The 18,107-nt window shown below is 53.5% G+C and overlaps 2 long non-coding RNA genes across 10 annotated transcripts in view; one reads left to right on the top strand and one right to left on the bottom strand.

Moving 5' to 3' along the window:
* Positions 1–9,716: 9,716 nt before the first annotated feature.
* LOC140613552 (uncharacterized) lies at positions 9,717–12,255 on the bottom strand. 2 transcript variants are annotated; one of them, XR_012014544.1, is made up of 3 exons: positions 11,804–12,255; positions 11,042–11,380; positions 9,717–10,293 (listed from the first exon to the last, which is right to left on the bottom strand). It is a non-coding gene; the product is annotated as an uncharacterized lncRNA (long non-coding RNA). The 2 variants fall into 2 exon arrangements; XR_012014543.1 differs by having other exon boundaries at positions 9,717–10,290.
* An 834-nt stretch (positions 12,256–13,089) lies between these two features.
* The window catches only part of LOC140613199 (uncharacterized), a 49,200-nt gene continuing 44,182 nt past the window's right edge, over positions 13,090–18,107 (top strand). For all 8 annotated transcript variants that reach the window (XR_012014371.1, XR_012014369.1, XR_012014367.1 and 5 more), the window contains exon 1: positions 13,090–13,413. This is a non-coding gene — a long non-coding RNA (uncharacterized lncRNA). The remainder of the gene's footprint in view (positions 13,414–18,107) is intronic.

Raw genomic sequence — 18,107 nt, 5'->3', positions numbered from 1 at the left:
AGAGGCAGTTGGGGAGCCCATTCCGCAGCTCCCCGTGATAAGCGCGCTGTTGGTTGACCCCGGGCGCAGCAGCAGCAGCAGCATCACCCGAGGGACTCCGTGGTCTGGGGCCTCGCCTCCCCAAGCCTCAGTGTCCCCACCTGCGGGGAAGCAGGGAGGCCCTATGTATTTTCATATTGCCGCCACGCCTCCGTGTCCTGATCCTTGAAATGGGCCTAAGGAGCAAGCCCGAGCTGTGCTGGGAGTTCAATGAGGTCACGGCTATAACAGAGAGACTGGCACGAATTCGTGGAAACCATTGTCATTGGTGTGGTTATTACCACCTCTCCCCAACCCAAGTACAATAGTAACAGCAACTACCTCTTTTTCTGGGTCTTAACGTAATGAAACAGCTAGTTTCACTACAGTAGTGACTTACCTTTTTGAGTACACACTTGGTACCAGACTATTCACTGATCGTCTTATTTAACCCCGCTTTGGACCTCTGGGAGACGCCCTCCCTACAGACTAGGAAACCCAATCTTCGCAGGTTGGTTGGCTGGCTGAAGGTCAAGTAGCTGGTCAGTGCAGAATAAGGATTATGTCAAAACCCTTTATGGCACTTTTTATAGCACCTGCCTTTCCCACCTTGGGACGGAATGTATCAATGAAAGGTCATGCACTCTGGTAACTGAAATAGGCCTCCTGAAAGTGTCTGTGGTTCGCTCCAAGCTCAGAAAACCACGCAGTGAACATGCAGGGAAAATGATATGAAGGAGCTCTGGATTCCTGGAAGAACGAAACACAAGGACTCCCGTTGTAGACAAAGGACGGAGAGAAAAACAGAAAACTTTAATTTGGGGCCATCTTGAAAGTGTATAGGCCTTGAATCTTACAGCTTTGCCAGAGGCCCGGATCAGCAAGGAATGCCTGCACGAGTCCAAAAGCCTGGTAGGCTGGGGGCTTTTAGAGATGTCCCAAAAGCACCTGTACGCGTAGGAGGTGTATGTTTTTTCTGTATCACTTGTGGGCGAGCTCCGTGCACCGTAGTCCCTTGCTCCTACATAGCCTGACACCTCTTTCCTAAAGCAGCGACATGATTGTGCACGACCATAGCACAGGTACCCCATTCATAGATTCACACTATAAAATCTTAATGCACGATCTAGGTCCATATTCCGATCTTGCCGGTGGATCTGAGAATGTCCTTTATAGTGTTTCTGTCCCAGACCGAATGCAGTGTAGGGTCAGGTATGGCCTGTAGCTGCCTCAACACGGACGGGCTTTCGAACATTTCTGTTCACTGCGAAGGGATCAAAATAAATGTCCTCAAGTGTTTTCAGGCTGACATCGATCCCCAGAATTCCTGGGACAGGCCCTCATTCCCCACATTTCCCAGCTCCTCGTAGACATCCGCGCATGCCTCTCCCTTCTGGACAGGGTCCACTCGGTATCACTTTATGAGGTAAGCTCATGAACTTGTCCTGTCACTCTTGTTGTGGTTCTAGAAGCTGCAGCTGCCTGCCCTCCCTGCCGAGCCAGTTCTCTGGGCAGATTGCACCTCAGGGCCTGCTCCTGCTGCAAATTCCACATGCTCCCTGTCGGAGGGGCAGAAGGCCCAGTGGAAGACAACCACGCCAGGTATAAATTACCCGAGAGAGCCCAAGCTACCCTAGGGCCTGGCACTGTGGCTTTTGGCCTGGGAGCCTCACCGCGGGGAAAAGTACTGCTGCAATAATGAGGTGTCGGGACACGAAATAGCATTTCGTGCCAGTGAGGAACTCAGGGATCCCAACACTTGCTGGGAGCCTCCGTCCGCAGAAATAGAGAACCGGGTGGGCTCGGTTGATAGTTAGTAGGGAACGGACTAACACCACCTGCTCTGCTGACTGGAAGCATGGACAAGGGGACCGGTGTGTTCACCAGCGTCATCCCAGCAGGGGGAGTGCCGGGCCCTCCGTGAAGTAAGTCATCACCGCAACACGCTGTCTTGCAAATCAGTCTTAGGGGTAAAGCGAATGAGTGGAGGAGAGGAAGGATGGGCCCTGGGCGCCCGGCACATGTCGAGCAGGCCGGCAGGCCTGGCACAGGAAATAGAAGGGGTGAAGGGCACCCTGACGGGGAAATGCTCGGGGCAGGAGAGGCCCTCGCCTCTCACATGGCTGAGGCCGGGCACGCGGCCCTGCTGGGTGCAGGCATGTCCCAGGGGAGCTGGAAACCACTGAGGGATGGCACTCCAGACTGCCTGCCCAGCGCCTCACCGTGGAGCGCGGACTGGCCTGTCCTCCTAACACGGTCACGTGCCCGCCGCACAACCCGCCGCGAGGCACCTGTCTGCCCTGCACACCCCCAGGCCATCCAGTTCGCCCCTCTGGGCTCGGTCTGCACCCTTAACCGACCTTCATGACTCCGCTGAACCTGCGGAATGAGTACAGGCTGCCCCCTCCCGCTGCAGACAGCGGCAGGGAGCCCGGCGGCATTCAGGGAAGGCTTCCCGGTGGTGGCAGTGCCCCAGTGGAGCCCTGAGAGGCCCACAGTGGTAAGTTCTGCAAAGCGGGAACCTAGTGGAGGGCGAAGAAAGAACCTACCAGGTAGTCAGATTTGGTTGCAGGGCGTGGGAGGCAGGGCTGGAGGACATGAGGGCATCAGGAGGCACGACAGGAGGCCAGGCTGGAAAGGTAGGAAGGGCCTAGTTGTCATCCTGAGGCCTTTCTGCTTTATCCCAAAGGTGATGAGAGGGAACGAGGGAGCTTTTGGTCCTAGGTCCAAGCAGCCCGACGTCCCCCACCCCACCAGGTAGGTCTGTTCAGTTTCCCCCCAATAACCCATCTTCCAGGACGGAGAGGGCCCACTGATGCCTGCACCTGGGAGTGTGAGCGGGAAGCCGAGTACAAGTGTGGAACAGCCACACCAGGTGAGGACCAGCTGGGCCGCGCTCAGTTAGTGACAGGAGGTGCGACAGCAGCTCCAGATAGACGCCCTCCGGCTCCTGTCTCTCTGGGCCCAGGTGACTGGCAGCTCCTGTTTTAGACTTTCGTGGAAATCCATTTCTCTTATGAACCCTCCTTTTCATAAGGCAGCTTGACTCCAAATGAGTCTGCACCCCAAACAGGGGCTCACCGAAGGACCTTTCTTAGGACTGGTTTATCGAGATTTATTTTACCTTCAGGAAAAAAATCGCCTGGGGTTTTGGGAAGGTGTACGTGCAGGTGGGTAACGACGATGTCAGGGAAGATACGAGACCCGTTTCATCGCCCTCAAGCTTCCCTCTTGGCCCCTTGCCGTCGCCCCTCTGCCCCAGTCCTGCCAGCCTCTCGCCTACCCCCTTGCCCCTCGCTTCGCCTTCTCAAGACTGTCGTACGGATGGAAAGACACAGTGTGCAGCCGTGTCTCCCTGGCTCTTGTAGCACGATGAGCTTCAGATTCATCCATGTTGGTCCACGAACCAATAGCCCGTTTGCTTTGCTAATGCCGAATATGACCCACGGGTGCCGGTACCTCGGTGTGTTCGTCCGCGTGCTGGCTGATGGAAATCTGGGCAAGTCCCAATTAGGGGCAACTATGAATCAAACTGCTACCCAGGTTTTTCTGGAAACATAAGTTTTCATTTCTCTTGAGTAAATAATTAGACGCGAGACGGCTGTGTCCTATGAAATGCACTTGACTTTCTAAGAAAGCATCCAACTGTTCCTCAAAGTGACCTATACCAGTTGCCCCTGCACCAAAGAGGTCTGAGAGTTCCAGTTGCTCCACGTCTTGATCAATACATGGTATTGTCAGTCATTTGGGTTTTAGCCATTTCCGTTGGTACGTCACGGTATCTCATTCTGAATTTAATTTGTATTTGCCTCAGTGGCAAATAATGTGGGACACTCTTGTATGAGCTTACTTGCTCTGCATCTACATTCTTTACTGAAGCATGTCTGTGGCCCATTAAAAAAAAAGAAAATCAGGATGCCCGGGTGGCTCTGTGGTTGAGCATCTGCCTTTGGTTCACGGTTGATCCCGGATCTTGGGATCGAGTCCCACATCAGGCTCCCTGCACAGAGCCTGTGTCTCCCTCTGCCTGTGTCTCTGCCTCTGTCTGCGTGTCTCTCATGAATAAATAAAAAATAAAATCTTGAGATCCCTGGGTGACTCAGTGGTTGAGCATCTGCCTTCAGCCCAGGGTGTGATCCTGGAGTCCTGGGATTGAATCCCACATCGGGCTTCCTGCATGGGGCCTGCTTCTCCCTCTGATTCTCTCTCTCTCTCTCTCTCTCTCTCTCTCTCTGTCTTTCATGAATAAATAAATAAAAATCTTTAAAAAAATAAAATCTTTTTAAAAATCACATTAGTTGCTTTCTTATTGAGTTCTGAGAGCTCTTTATATATTATGGACAGCAATCCATTAGCAGATACGGGTTTTGCAAGTATGTTCTCCCATTTGTTCTCCTTTTTTCACAATGTCTTTCCAAGTGCAAGAGTTTTTTATTTTGTAGGGTTAAAAATTACCAAATGATCTTTCTAGTGGTTTGGTGTTTGCACCCCATCTAAGGAACTCTGGCCTCACCCGAAGCCTGCAGCAATTTTCTCCTAAAACAGTTTTATAGAGATCCCTGGGTGGCACAGCGGTTTGGCGCCTGCCTTTGGCCCAGGGCGCGATCCTGGAGACCCGGGATCGAATCCCACGTCGGGCTCCCGGTGCATGGAGCCTGCTTCTCCCTCTATGTCTCTGCCTCTCTCTCTCTCTTTCTCTGTGACTATCATAAATAAATTAAAATTTAAAAAAAATTAAACAGTTTTATAGTTTTAAGCTCCTCCGTTTAGATCTATAGTCCACATGGAGTAGGTTTTGTAGGTGATGTGAGGTGAGGGTCAGAGCTTTTTGCCTTGTTTTGCCTGCAGGCGTCTTCCTCTGCGGCCACAGCAGCGAGGCGGCCTCCCCAGGTTGCAGGCGGGTTCACACCAGGTGCCTGGCACGGGGGCAGGAGGCCATCACCTCCAAGGTCAAGGCCCTGCCACAGGGGCAAGTGAGAGAGCCTCGGGGCCAGCTGAGCGGCGGCGGAGTCTCGCGCGGGTGTCCTCTGTCGTATGTCACTCTATACACCTGGGCCCGGCAGCCGTCCCCGCTGCCACAGAGGCCATGGCACCACGGTGCTCCGGGAACTGGGTCCCCTCAGGGCTGCATGCACAGGCAGAGAGGGGACGTTTCTAGAAGGCCCCGGGAGATGCCTTCTCCCATCTCAGTGGCCCGGAATGGTCTCCGGCCCACGTCCTGGCGGCACCTGGCACTTTGCGCTTCTCTCTGCAGCCACCGGCCTCGGGCCACAGGCACGTGGCCTGTACGGCAGCACACGGCCCAGACCCCCACCCCCTCAGAAGGACTAGGAACGAGAGTCCGCCGGGCAGCCAGCAGTTCAGAATCCCGATGTGTGCGAACCCAGTTGTGCCCCTGAATCATGAGCTCCTTTTCAGACACTTAAAAAAAAAAAAAATCCTCAGGTCGGCTCTTAAACTCCACTAGAAGGTCAATTAACCGCTAATATCATACCGACTTTACCTAATGAAATGATATTTGCAGCCCGATACGCTGGGATGGTTTTACCACCCGGCACTGCGGGGCGAATGGGAGAACCCGAAGCAAGAATGGGACTCTTCCATCGGCTCAACGTACTCGGAGCTGCTGAAGACGTAGGGTGAGCGTGGCGGTGTGGGGGGCGACAGGGGCAGCAGCCTCGGTGGCTCGTGAGGCGGCGGCGCGAGGACGTCAGAATTGTGACGCGCAGAAGCTGCCGCCGCTGGCACACCGTGTTCAATGTGTAAGAGGATTAATTTGCCTGCGGGTTGCCCTGTGAGTCCACACCGAGAAAAAACAGCTAATCCTGGAGCCGGGCCGGAGGGAGCCCCTGTCCCTGTCCGCGGGGCCGGGGCAGCAGGTGTGCCATCCGTCCCCGGGCCTGCGCTCCTGCCGGACGCGTCTGGCGCACGAGAACGCGCAGAGCCTTTCTCACATATTCACTTTTTCAAGGCAAGAGGGCTCCCCTTGGGAGCACAGGGAGCGAGGGAATCTCCAGCTCCCCTTGGGGCACAGGGAGCGAGGGAATCTCCAGCCAACCCGAGGTGGAGCGTGGAGTGGACACCGGGCTCGATGTCACAACCCTAAGGTCGCCACCTGCACCGAAATCATGAGTGTGACGCTCACCGACGGAGCCACCCGGGTGCCCCTCACTCATTCACAGAGCCACTGTGATTTAGCGCCCAGGCGATTTAAGGACGGGGCGACTCTCAGACAGGTGTCTCCAGAGGGGAATATTTTTGCTTCTCTTAGTTTTTAATTTATCTTTCCTTCCTCTTCTTTTTCTCCTCCTCCCTCAAAACAAGCCCCATTGCTCAGGCCCCGGCTTCACCGTTGGCAGGTGACGCACACCCCACTGGATATACTGTCCCAGGCACTTTGTGTCCACACCGCAGTTAGTCCTGGCAACCCATTTGGAGGCACATTTGCTGTCCCAATGTCACCGTCAAGGAAGCTGACTCTGGAGAGCCAGCGACTTCCCCAGGTAACCCAGCAACAGGGCTGGGATTCAAAAGCACGTGTCTCTGACCCCAATCCCACTGTCTCCCACTCACTCTTCCTCTTGTCTCCACTGTCATTGCTTGTCGCTGAGATTTTCCCTGTACCCAGTTATTTAAGTGTATGACCAAATAGGATTTCTCTGGTCCAAAATCCTGCAATTTAGACTTTGACCCTGTGAACTTCTCGCACTTCGGAAAAGGGTTTTTCACGTGTTTTAGGATCATAAAATGTGATGTCATTTCTGCTTAGACAGGTGTCTCTGAATCTGTTTGTTGGAAGAAGATGCTAAATGCTCTATTCAAATTAGGGATCTTAACCTGTCCCCCACGACCGCACCCCTGCTTTTAGGGAGACTAGAATGCATGCTTGGGAATTTGGTCAACTGGAAACCAGACACGCCCCAGGATGGGCACCGGACTCAGAGGTACGTGCGGGGAGGAGCCACCCCCAGCGACTGTAGGTCCAGGTCAGGGCAAATGCAGCTAGGCAATGTCCATAAAGTTCACAGGAGGTAGGAGTCTTGCAAGTGGGTGACGCTCCTCGTGATGTAAGGCCGCGTAACAGCAGGACAGCTGTCAGGGGGCAAGTGGATGGAGGTAGCTGCCAGGCACAGCCACGGAGAAAAAGTCCAGAGGAGGTCCTCTGTGCCCCGACAGAGGTGAGACAGGGCTTCAGTCCCGAAGGAAGGGGTCAGGACGTCAAGATTTGTGCCATAAAGAAGGACACCCACCCTGTGGCTGGAACTGGGACATGAGTCTATGCAAGGTGTGAGTCCAGAGCACCTCTGTGAGACCCCTGCCAGGTTGCCCTTAGGACAGGACCCCACAAGGCCCAGCTTCTGCAGGGGTGTCCAGTGGCATGAGGACGGGTAAGGACGGCAAGTGACACAACTCTGAAGGCACTAGGAGCATCTGCCCCCCAGGGGCTCTGCAACCTGTTCTCGGTCTGCAAACAGACGCTGCTTAGTGCTGAGCGTCTGCAGGCAGCAGAACAACTTAGGGGGCCGTTCCGGTGACGGCTTCCTTGGCAGGACTCCGGGGGGCACAGCAGACCCCAGTGAAGGAGCCATGCATGTTCAGAGCAGAGACCCGCCCCCCAGGAACGCCCCTGCGGGCACCGCAGCACAGTAGATGGCAGCGGGCAGATGGCCAGGGGACCCTGGAGGACAGGGATGCCGCGGCCTCAGACGCCGTCAGCCAGGCTGCTGCTGGGAGCCCTCCCCGGGAGCCTGCACCTCCGCACGTCACGTCAGCGGCCGGAGGACTCTTCCTGTCACGGCCGTCGGGAGCCTTGGAAACGGGGATCATCACCCACGGACACGGCCGTCCTTGTGCCTCGGGGGGCACAGCAGGTGGAGGACAGGGTTGGGGCTCTGGGTACACCAGCCAGGAACTTGCACCAGCTCCAACTCTAATGTTACTCCTTATTAGTTGTGTGGTTTGGGACCAAAAAAAAGAAGAAAAAAAAAAAATCATGCGGTCTCTCTAAACCCAATGTCCTCAGCTGTGAAGCCAGGATGAGGACTCTCTTCCCCTACACGGCGGCGTTAGCAATTGCTTAGATTTCGCTTAATGTTGTCCTGATGTTCCAGTATTTATGCAGCACAAGGAGCCACCGCTGGGGGTTAATACCCACATGGCTCAGCGGGGTCTGGCCCCCCTCTGCTTGGCGGGTCTGGCTTTCAGAGTCATCCCAGCACCCGGCGGAGCGATGCTGAGGTGGCCTTGCAAGGGGCCTGGGAACCAAAGGTGAGCAGAGGAAGGATGTTCCGCAGGGCACCGGGGTAAGGAGTCTGTTTTCTCGGTCCTCAACCAAGACTGAGCGCCACCCTCCCCTCCCGTGCTCAGTGACCGCGTGGCCTGCAACAGAGCCCGGGCGCTTTGGGAAGTGCATTTGGAATCATTCGTGCTCTGCTGCAGGTGCACGTGGTAACGACACTTGGCTTTCAGGGGACTCTTTAGGGAACGCGAGCCTTGCATCCATCGCTGGCACGTTCTCGAAATGGTCTCAAAGCATCTTTCTGACACTTGATGCCAAATGCCCATGCCAACTGCAAAAGACACCCTTCCGGGGCCCCCACTCAAGCCAAGAGCCGGGGCTGTCACCCAACCCCCCAGTGAGAGTCTTTCAGGGTCGATGTGGCCGTTCCAGCAACATGGAAGGCACTTGCTCTTCCAGAAGAGCCACTGAGGACACCGATCACAGCGAAGCCGATGGATTCGGGGGTTCAGTCTGGCACAGCCCTCCCTTGCCATGAGGCCTAGGGCAAGTCACCTGGCCACTCTGAGCCTCGGTGCCCCCAGCCATCAGGCAGGGGCCACCTGCAGCGGATCACATTGATTATATAACGCATCGAAGTGTCCCGTGAAGTGCGGGCCCAGGGCACGCGCTGAGCCAGCGGCTTTGTTCGGAGCGCTGCCCGCGGGAGAGCAGCCGGGCCTGTGGTGAGCGCGCCCCCACTCTGCGGCTGCGGCCACGCTCACCAGGCCCCTCTCCTGCACCCAGAACACGGGGACGTCACGGCACCGTTGCCACGGGGCGGTGTGTGAGGATTCTCATCAACACAGGCTGGGGACATGGCCCCTGAGTGAGGCACCAGTACGTGGTGGGGATCCTCACAGTCCCCCAGGGCCGTGACTGTCCCCGACGCCTCTCCAGCCCGGAGGATGGCCCGAGCTGCTATGGCCGCTGCTGCTTCCTTTCTAGGGGAAGATGCTCAGAACAATAACAGCCCAGTAAGGCAGACGACAGTGTGCAAGGAGTGTACTTCTCTACCCCCGGCACAGAACAGAACGGCCATCCCCACCCCACCCCGTTGGGCTGCTCGGTCACCCCAAGGGCTGGGCAGGGCTGCCCAGCGGGGTGAGCTCGGAGCCAGGCCCCCTCATCTCTTCCTCCCCAAGTGGGGCTCGCACAGCCCTGGTGACGCCCCAGCTCAGCGGCAGATGGAGAGGGACGGGGCCCCACGCTGGTGGTTGTCCCCCGGTCCAGGAGTAGGTGACCCTCCTCCGAAGAATCCTCAGTCACAGCCTAATACTACGTCACAAGGCCTGTGCCGCTCGCCTCCCTGCATCTCAGCCCGTGGGCATCTCGCTACCCCACGTCATCCAAGGAGGGCGACAGCAGGACGGCCAGACATTTTGAAAGAGACCACATCCACCTCACTTTTATTGGAGCGTGTTATGATTGTTCTGTTTTATTGCCAGTTTTTACTGTTCATCGCTTACTGGGCCTGGGTTATAAATTAAGAACTTTACCATGGGCGCGGATGTAACAACAACAACAAAAAAAACATAGTCTAGGTAGGGCTGGGTACCACCTTTGGTTTCAGGCCTCCACTGGGGGTGTCGGGACGCACCCCCCGTGGAGAAGGGGGGACAGCTGTATAACAAAGAAAAACAAAGAGAGAAAGCAATGCCAGGTGACACCGAGCATCTCTTTTTATGGCCGCCTGTGGAAAAACGCCTTGCATGTCATTTAAATTTCCCTTGTGTTCCCAAGCTTGGAAGAAGACTTAAAAGTACTTAGAATCCCAACTACTTATATAACCTTTTGCCTCTTCCAGCGCTTGCGATGTGCACGTGTCCATCCCCACGTGCTGGGAGGGAGTTCAAGTTCTGTTTCCATCCAGCTGCTTGCTCGCAGGCACCTTCTCTACGAATCACTCCTCCGCAGGCACGTCTTGGGCATCTGGGGTCTTTCCAATTTTTTCGCTGCTATGAATAGCGCCGCAGTAAACACCCTTGGGTAAGCTGCTTTAGAAAAAAATAAAAAAATAAAAATCCTTCGCGTATCTCGTTAGAACGTGGCTGTTTGCCTCTCCCTGGTTTACGAGGGCCGGGGAGGGAAGGGTGCCCTCGGACCGCCGTCAACAAGGCTGTCGCGTGGGGTCGTGGCTGGCGGCGGGGGCAGAGGCGGCTGCGGGGCAGCTGGCCGGTGGCACAGGGCGCGGCCCTGGTCCTGACCTCCTGGCTTCCCTTTGGCCCCCCTTCCCGCCGCTGGCACCCGCCCTCTCGCGTCTGCCCCTCATAGCTGGCATTCTCCAGGATTCCGTGGGGGCACCGACCGGCCAGTTACCCAGTGGTTTCCATTTACGTTGCCAGCAGGCTCGGTCTGACCCTCGGGGTCCGTATCCCTCCGGGAGGCTGTCCCGTTGGTCCCACGTGAGGCCACAAGGCTCGAAGGTCCGGGGGCTGCCCGGACGTATAATGGGGCAGGATTTAGAACGGGAGCCAAGCCCAGTGTGACTCCATCTCCCAAGGGGGTGTCACAGTCCACTCCCCCACGTGATGACCGGCCACCGCCCCCATCCAACCGGCTCCCTGGGCTTCCTCACATGTGGCCTGGGGCAGAGACAAGCCCCAGCCCTCAGGGCTTTTCAGCATCCCTTTGGCCAAAGCCTGTCATGTGCAGGCCCCAAGACATCTTGGGAGGGTAATACCCAAGGACACGCGTGTTGACACGGAACCCCACATGGAACCTAGAAAATTCAGCAGAAAATACCTTTCCTTCTCCATCAGAAGTCTGACTCCTCTCTGGATCCGGTCACTGCGAATTCTTCTTGTGAAATCTCGTGGATAGCATAATCCTATCGTATTTGTTTTGCTACTTTGGCTACTTTTGCTAAAGGTGCTCACCCGTTGAGCCTAAACACGGTTGAAGACACACCACAAAGTTTGCAATTGCGCATTAGCACTCTTGTTTGCACTTGTACATGCAGGAAGTGGTTCCCGGACGGGGACGCGAGGCCAGCCTGCAGACGGGCCGCTCCCGGGGGAGGAGAAGCAGGCTCCTGTGGGGACGTCAGGGCGCAGGACGGATAAGAGGTGTTCCTGGGAGCTCCTGAGGAAGGAGACGGATGAAGCAAGGCTGGGTGGACTGCTCTGTGGCCCCATGGGAGCCCGGAGCTGGAGCAGCCCGAGTAGCTACCACTGCACAGCCATCAGCCACGGGAGGCAGCTGCCTGGGCAGAGGGGGTTCTCGTTAGCCAAGGCAGATGGGGGATGGGCGAGGTGCCCGGGTGTGCACATGTCACCAGGTCACATCGGCTGGGGCTCAGAGTGCAGAGGAGCGGGACCGAGAGGCATCCCACGACCACATCCGAGCTGGCTACCCAGCATCAGGTCTGCCCTTGGCAGCTCCCCTAGAGGAGCACAGCCCTGCCGGGCCCCCCGGGCTCAGCTGATCCCACCCAGCATCCGAGCGCACGCGAGGCTGATCCAGACAAGCCCATGAACCCATCTCTCTCGTGTATGTAGAGTTTACCTGTCGCAGGATTTGTCCGAGGGCTTGGATGCTGCTGCTGGGTCAGCAGCTCCGCATCATCGGGGAGGCCTCTTCTTGCAGCTGATCCTGGGGGAGGTCAGCTCATGTTCATGATTCATAACCACCTCCCTGGGCCAGGCCTCGGGTCTCCACCGCTCCTGCGCTCTTACTAACACCTCGAGGCTTGCAATAAATGGCGATTCCCACAAGGCCCTGCCAGCGAAGCTGCTCTTCAGTGACCCCATCCAGAGTCTCCTATGCTCCCCTCCTGCCCACCGTCTCCCCACACCTGCCTCCTAGAGAGGGTGCCAGGACTGGCCCGGGACCTCCAGCACCTCCAGGAGGGCCTTCTGTGGGGCCAGACTAGGCCGTGAGCCCACAGCGGACCTGCACCCAGAGCCTGCTAAGAGTAGGTGCCTGACAGAGACGCAACAGCCCAGCGCTGTCAAACCCAGGTGACCACTCTTAGGGCAAAGTACTGAGGACGGATCGTCAGATGTGTCTGTGATGGAGGAGGGGCACAGGGTGGCTGGGAGGGAGGGAGAGGACGTGAGTAGGAGGTTCTTGTGTTCCCTCCACCCCGTCTCTTTCTCTCCATCACAGACACACACCTGCCGGGATTCCAGGACATCTACCCTTTTCTCAGCTGACAGTCCTTCCAGAATTTTCCATACACCACAGCTCCCGGTTCCCCAGCTGGCTGATGGCTGCAGTCAGCAGCGTGGTGTCATCCTGTCCCACTCGCAGAGCCCTTGGGTCCCTGATCTGGTCCCTCTCTACACCGGTACCTCCAGGATCTGGCCTGGAGTAGGGGCTTCGGTGCTTTTTGCTGAAATGAACTGCAGCAGCGACAATGATCCAAATGGTTAATGCATCAAAGATGTCCCCTTGTGGGGGGGGGTGGTGAATGGGACCATTGCCCTGGGGCCCCTCAGCTGGGGCTCTGCAGCTGTTGACGGGGAAAGTGACCACAGCTGGTCACGGATGGGGCCCCTTGGGAGAGCATTTCGCTGGAGCACGTCCACCTTCTGAACGCCGAGCGAGCATTTCCTGGTAGAGACGCTGGGTATTTATTGAGACCACGTTTACACCCACTGAGACATGTCAGGTGTGAGTGTGCAGTTTGTCCCGGCCCCGGAGGAATGGCCCGTGTGGCCACAGCACCCGGCGCCAGGGCTCGTGCCTGTGACCTTTGTTCTTCGCTCTGCACGGGGAGGGCCCCGCCCCCCCCCCCCCCCCTGCAAGCCTGCACCCGGCTCTGCAGCAAAGCACACGGCACAGCCACAAACAGAAAACAGCTAAGTGCAACCAGGAGTGAATTAGCTAAGTGTGCCTGCAACCTCTCCACTTGTTGGGTTGTTTTTTTTTTTTTTAATTTCAATGTCATGCTGATTCATTTACCGGATACCGACCCAGAGGCCTACTTACTCGAAGAGATTACGCCTCTCCCCCTGTGGCAGCGGGTGGGACCAAGGGCAGTCACCTGACCCACGGCAGCCGATGGGGGGCCAGGGTGTGGTGATGACGACGTAATCCGGTCCGGCCTTGCCTTGTGGGGACCCTGCCCTGGTGGGCGCTGGTGTGACAGCAAAGCACATCCCACGGTCAGGGTGAGTAAGCAGGGGAGACCAAGTGTGAGAAGACAGGACATTTGCTGGGATGCAGAGACACCCCCCCCCGCCCCCAAAGACAGAGGGAGCAGGACCTGGGGGATTGGCGGGAGAGCTCTGGGCCCCCAGGCTGGTGTGTCCTCAGAGGGCTTGAGTGAGCCTCTGTCTCTGCGGCTGCAGGCAGTCGGGCTAACCCAGGATCTGGAGCGTGCGCTTCGTGTCACAAGTACCTTGAGTAGCGGGTTGATTGCCATTTGTAGGAAAGGCGACTCGCTGCCTGGGCTGGGCTCTGATCCCCACCCCCAATGGCGGAACTGGGCTCCCCATGGGAGGGCCAAGGGAATCATAGCCCAGGGCGAAAAACATACCACTAAGAATAAAAATGTGGGGGCATCTGGGTGGCTCCGTCGGTTGGGTGCCTGACTCTTGATTTTGGCTCAGGTCACAATCTCAGGATTATGGGATTGAGGCCTGTGTTAGGCTCTGCTCAGCAATGAGTCTACTTCTCTCTCCTGCCCCAACCCCTGCATGTGCCTTCATTCTCTCTCTCTCTCTCAAATAAATAAATAAATCTTTAAAAAAAAAAAAAGTATAAAATGCAGCCCTAAAGAGCCAACTTCCAGCTAGCCACCAGAGCCAGGTGACCTGTCCGTGCATTGTGGAGGATGCAGCAACGGGACCCCTAAGAACAGGGCCCTCCGTGTTCCAGGAAACTCCCAACCCTTGGTCCTGAGCACATACGGTCAGGTGTCCAGAGGCCACTTGTCCTTCCCCCAAGAAGGGAAAGGCAGCAGGCCCGCTGAGCAGAGGGCCGCCCTCCGTCTTGTACTCTAGAAGGAACTTGGTGAGCTTAAGTACTCACCTGCAGGTCGGAGCACCCTGGTGCTGAGTCCTGGGCCCTTTGGGGTGAAAGTCAGTGCCCCCAAACAAGAGAAGCACTGATACCACCTGAAGAAGCTGGTACCTTCTGGTCTGCTCCCCGCATGCCGAGGGAGGTCCTGCCCTGGTCCCCTGCCCCGTGAGGGACCTTCTCTTTCCCACGGTTAACCTTCTCTGCTGAGGAGGAGAGATGTGTTCAGATAAATTCACAGCGAGTTGCTGGGCACAGGTTTACAGGGAGCTGGGCTAATTGTCTACCAGATAGCTTTGGAGGCCCACAGTACCAAGCACCCCTCGAAGCCTTGAGTGTCACGCCTGGGACCTGGCAGGACATGGGTAGACAAGCCGGCCACGAGCCCTGCTGGACAACCCCTCCCACAGGTCACCGCTGGCGTTCTTCTCTGCTGTAACTGTGCTACACGCGGCAGGCCCTCCCCGGTCCCCTACAAGGCCCGTTAGTGAAGTCTAAAAATTGCTCTGATGTCATTGGGTGAGTCTGGAAATCATGCTGGCCCTTACTACAGTGCTTGCCCAAGGAACCGAGTTCTGAGAGTGACAGCGCTGTGTTGTTCAGAATGTGCTGGCTACTGTCCTCAGTCAGAGAATTGTTGGGTTGGTATCCAGTCTTCATTGTGTCTGGGTCGCCTGAGAAATTTGTTGAAGTGAAAATTCTGATTCTGTGTGCTTTGTGGACCAGTGTGGAGCAGCAGTGTCAAAAAATGCCATCCCCGATTCATAAGAGAAGGAAAAAAAAAAACAAACAGGTTCAGAAATATTGACCGACCTTCCCATAGACTCTCAAAGCTCCACAGGGAACTAGTATTTCAGACTAATTCCTCAAGTCCAAGTGCAGAGTCTTCCCCCAACCAAAAGATGAGGATTGGGGTAACACTGGAGCACTTCATCTTTACTAGAACCTTCCTGAAGTGGGCTCTGTGGTCAGGCCCCTGACTTCTATGTTGTTAGAAACCCAGTAGGAGGGGTGCCTGAGGAGCTCAGGGGGTTAAGTGTCTGCCTTCAGCTCAGGTGATAATCTTATCAAGCCCGATATCAGGCTCTCTGCTCAGTGGGGAGCCTGTCCCTCTGTCCCTCCCACCCCCCAGATTTTAGGTTCTCTCTCTCTCTATCTCAAATAAATAAATAAAATAAATAAAAATCTGCATTAGTTTTGATTCAGTCAAGTATCTTTTAAAGATTTTTCAAAAACTAGAAAAAATATTTTCTATTTACCCACATATTTATTTCTGACACTCTCCATTTCTTTATGAAGAGACACATTTTCATTGTCATTTTCCTTCTGCCTGAAGGATTTTTTTTTTTTTTTTGTACTCTGACTCTGTTGCCATGAGTGCTTTGCAATCCTTTCCATGTCTGCAAGTTTTTTATTTGCCTTCATTTTTGAAAGATGTTTTCACTGGACCTAGAATTCTACAGAGTTTTTGTTGGTTTTCTTTTTTTAGTATTTTGAAGATGTTCCAATGGTTCCAAACTGGATCTTTCATTTCTTTCTTCCGTATTTAAAAGATATACTTGATTTATGATGTTCGTTAAATGTAAGGTGTACACCTGTTGATTTGATGTGTTTGCATACTGTGATATGACCGTCATTGTCGTGAGAGCACCTCTGTCATGTCATGTAGTTATTTCTCCTTTGTCATGAGAATAATAAAGATCCGATCTCTTAGCAAGTTTGAGGATTATAATATGATGCTACTGTCTATACTCACCATACTGTGCACATGATTTTCAGGATTTGTTTATTACTAGTTGCAAGTTTTTCCCCTTAAACCACATCTGTCCGATTCTCCCACCGCAGACTCTGGCAACCACCACCTCACTCTGTTTTTATGAGTTTGGCTTTTCTAGGGTTCACACCTAAGTGACATCATACAGTATTTGTCTTTCTCTGATTTATCTGTTTCTTTCTTTTTTTTTTTTTTAAAGATTCATTTATTTACTTCAGAGAAAGAAACAGAGAGCAAGCATGTGAGCAGGGCAGTGTCAGAGGGAGAGGGAGAGAATCCCATGCAGAGTCCCTGCTGAGGACAAAGCCCAACACGGGGCTTGATCCCATGACCCTGAGATCATGACCTGAGTCGAAAGCAAGATTCAGACTCTTAACTGACTGAGCCATCGAGGTGCCCCTCTCTGTGTGATTCTGACGAGTCTAGAGTCGGCTTCTCTGTGTGTGATGTGTCCTTTCTTCTCTACTGGTTTTTAGATTTTTCTTTAGTGCTGGCTTTAAGCATTCCAATTATGATGTGCCTTTGTGAAATTTTCTTCATGTTTCTTGTGCTTGGGGCTCTTTGAGATTCTGGAGTCTGTGATTTTATGGTTCTCAGCAGATTTGAAACATTCCTCAACCATTTTTTCTTCAAATATTTTTTCTCTCCTTCCCCACCTCTCCATCCTTTCCCCGACCCCAATTACACATGTGTTAGACTCCAGTTCTCTCACAGCTCACGTTTACCTGCTCCTTTTCCTTTGTCTCAGCCTCTGTGTTTCATTTTGGGAAGGTTCTCTTCCCATGCTTTTAAAGTTATTTGTTTTCTTATTTGCAAAAGTATCTGCTCTGCTGTTGTCCTAACTAGACATCTTTCTCATCTCTAGAACTAGATTTGCACTTTTTAAAATATCTTCTATGCCCTCCATAGCATGCTCGATATTTTATACTCCCTCGAATATATGGAATATAGGTTTAATAACCTTTTAATGTTAATGTCTTTTATTTTTTATTTTTCTATTTAAATTCAATTTGCCAACATAAATATAACAGCCAGTTAATAACTTAATGCCAAAAAAATAACTTAATGCCCATCACCCAGTCATCCCCCTCCAACCTCCCCTCCAGCGATCCTCACTTTGTTTCCCAGAGTCAAGAGTCTCTTGTGGTTTGCCTCCCTCTCTGATCTTTCCCCACTCAGTTTCCCCTTCTTCCTTTGTGATCCTTTGCACTATTTCTTATATTCCACATATAAATGAAACTATGTGAAATGGGATACAGCAAAGGCAGTCCTAAGAGGGAAATACATTTCAATACAAGCCTCTCAAAAAATTAAAAAATCTCACATACAGAACCTACTCTTACACCTAAAGGAGCTGGAAAAAGAACAGTAAATAAAGCCTAAACCCAGCAGGAGAAGAGAAACAATAAGGATTAGAGCAGAACTCCATGAAATAGACACCAGAACAGTAGAACAGATCAACACAACGAGGAGCTGGTTCTTTGAGAGAATTAATAAGATCAATAAACCTCTGGCCAGACTCATCAAAAAGAAAAAAGACCCACATTAATAAAGTCATGAATAAAAGAGGAGAAAGCACGACCAATGCCAAGGAAATACAAACAATTTTAAGAACGTGTCGTGAGCAACTATATGCCACCAAATTAGGCGATCTGGAAAAAAATAGATGCATTCCTGGAAACTTATAAACTTCCAAAACTGAATCAGGAAGAAATAGAAAACCTGAACACCCATAACCAGCAAGGAAATTGAAGCAGCCATCAAAAACCTCCCAAGAAATAAGAGTCCAGAGCTAGATGACTTCCCAGAAGAATCCTACCAAACATTTAAAGAAGAAATAAACCTATTCTACTGAAGCTGTTTCAAAAGATAGAAATGGAAAGAAAACTTCCAAACTCATTCTATGAGACCAGCATGACCTTGATCCCCAAACGAGGCAAAGACTCCACCAAAAATGTGACTGTCTTTTAATGTGGTTTTTTCCCACTAATTCTATCATCTGTGCTAATATTGGTCTGTTTCCACTAATTGATTTTTTGTCATCATTATGAGATGCATTTGTCAGAGTCT

The sequence above is a fragment of the Canis lupus genome, chromosome 21 (genome assembly GCF_048164855.1).
Source record: "Canis lupus baileyi chromosome 21, mCanLup2.hap1, whole genome shotgun sequence".
NCBI lineage: Eukaryota > Metazoa > Chordata > Mammalia > Carnivora > Canidae > Canis > Canis lupus.
The sequence above is the reverse complement of the archived record's forward strand: the minus strand, read 5'-3'. Positions and strand labels throughout refer to the sequence as shown.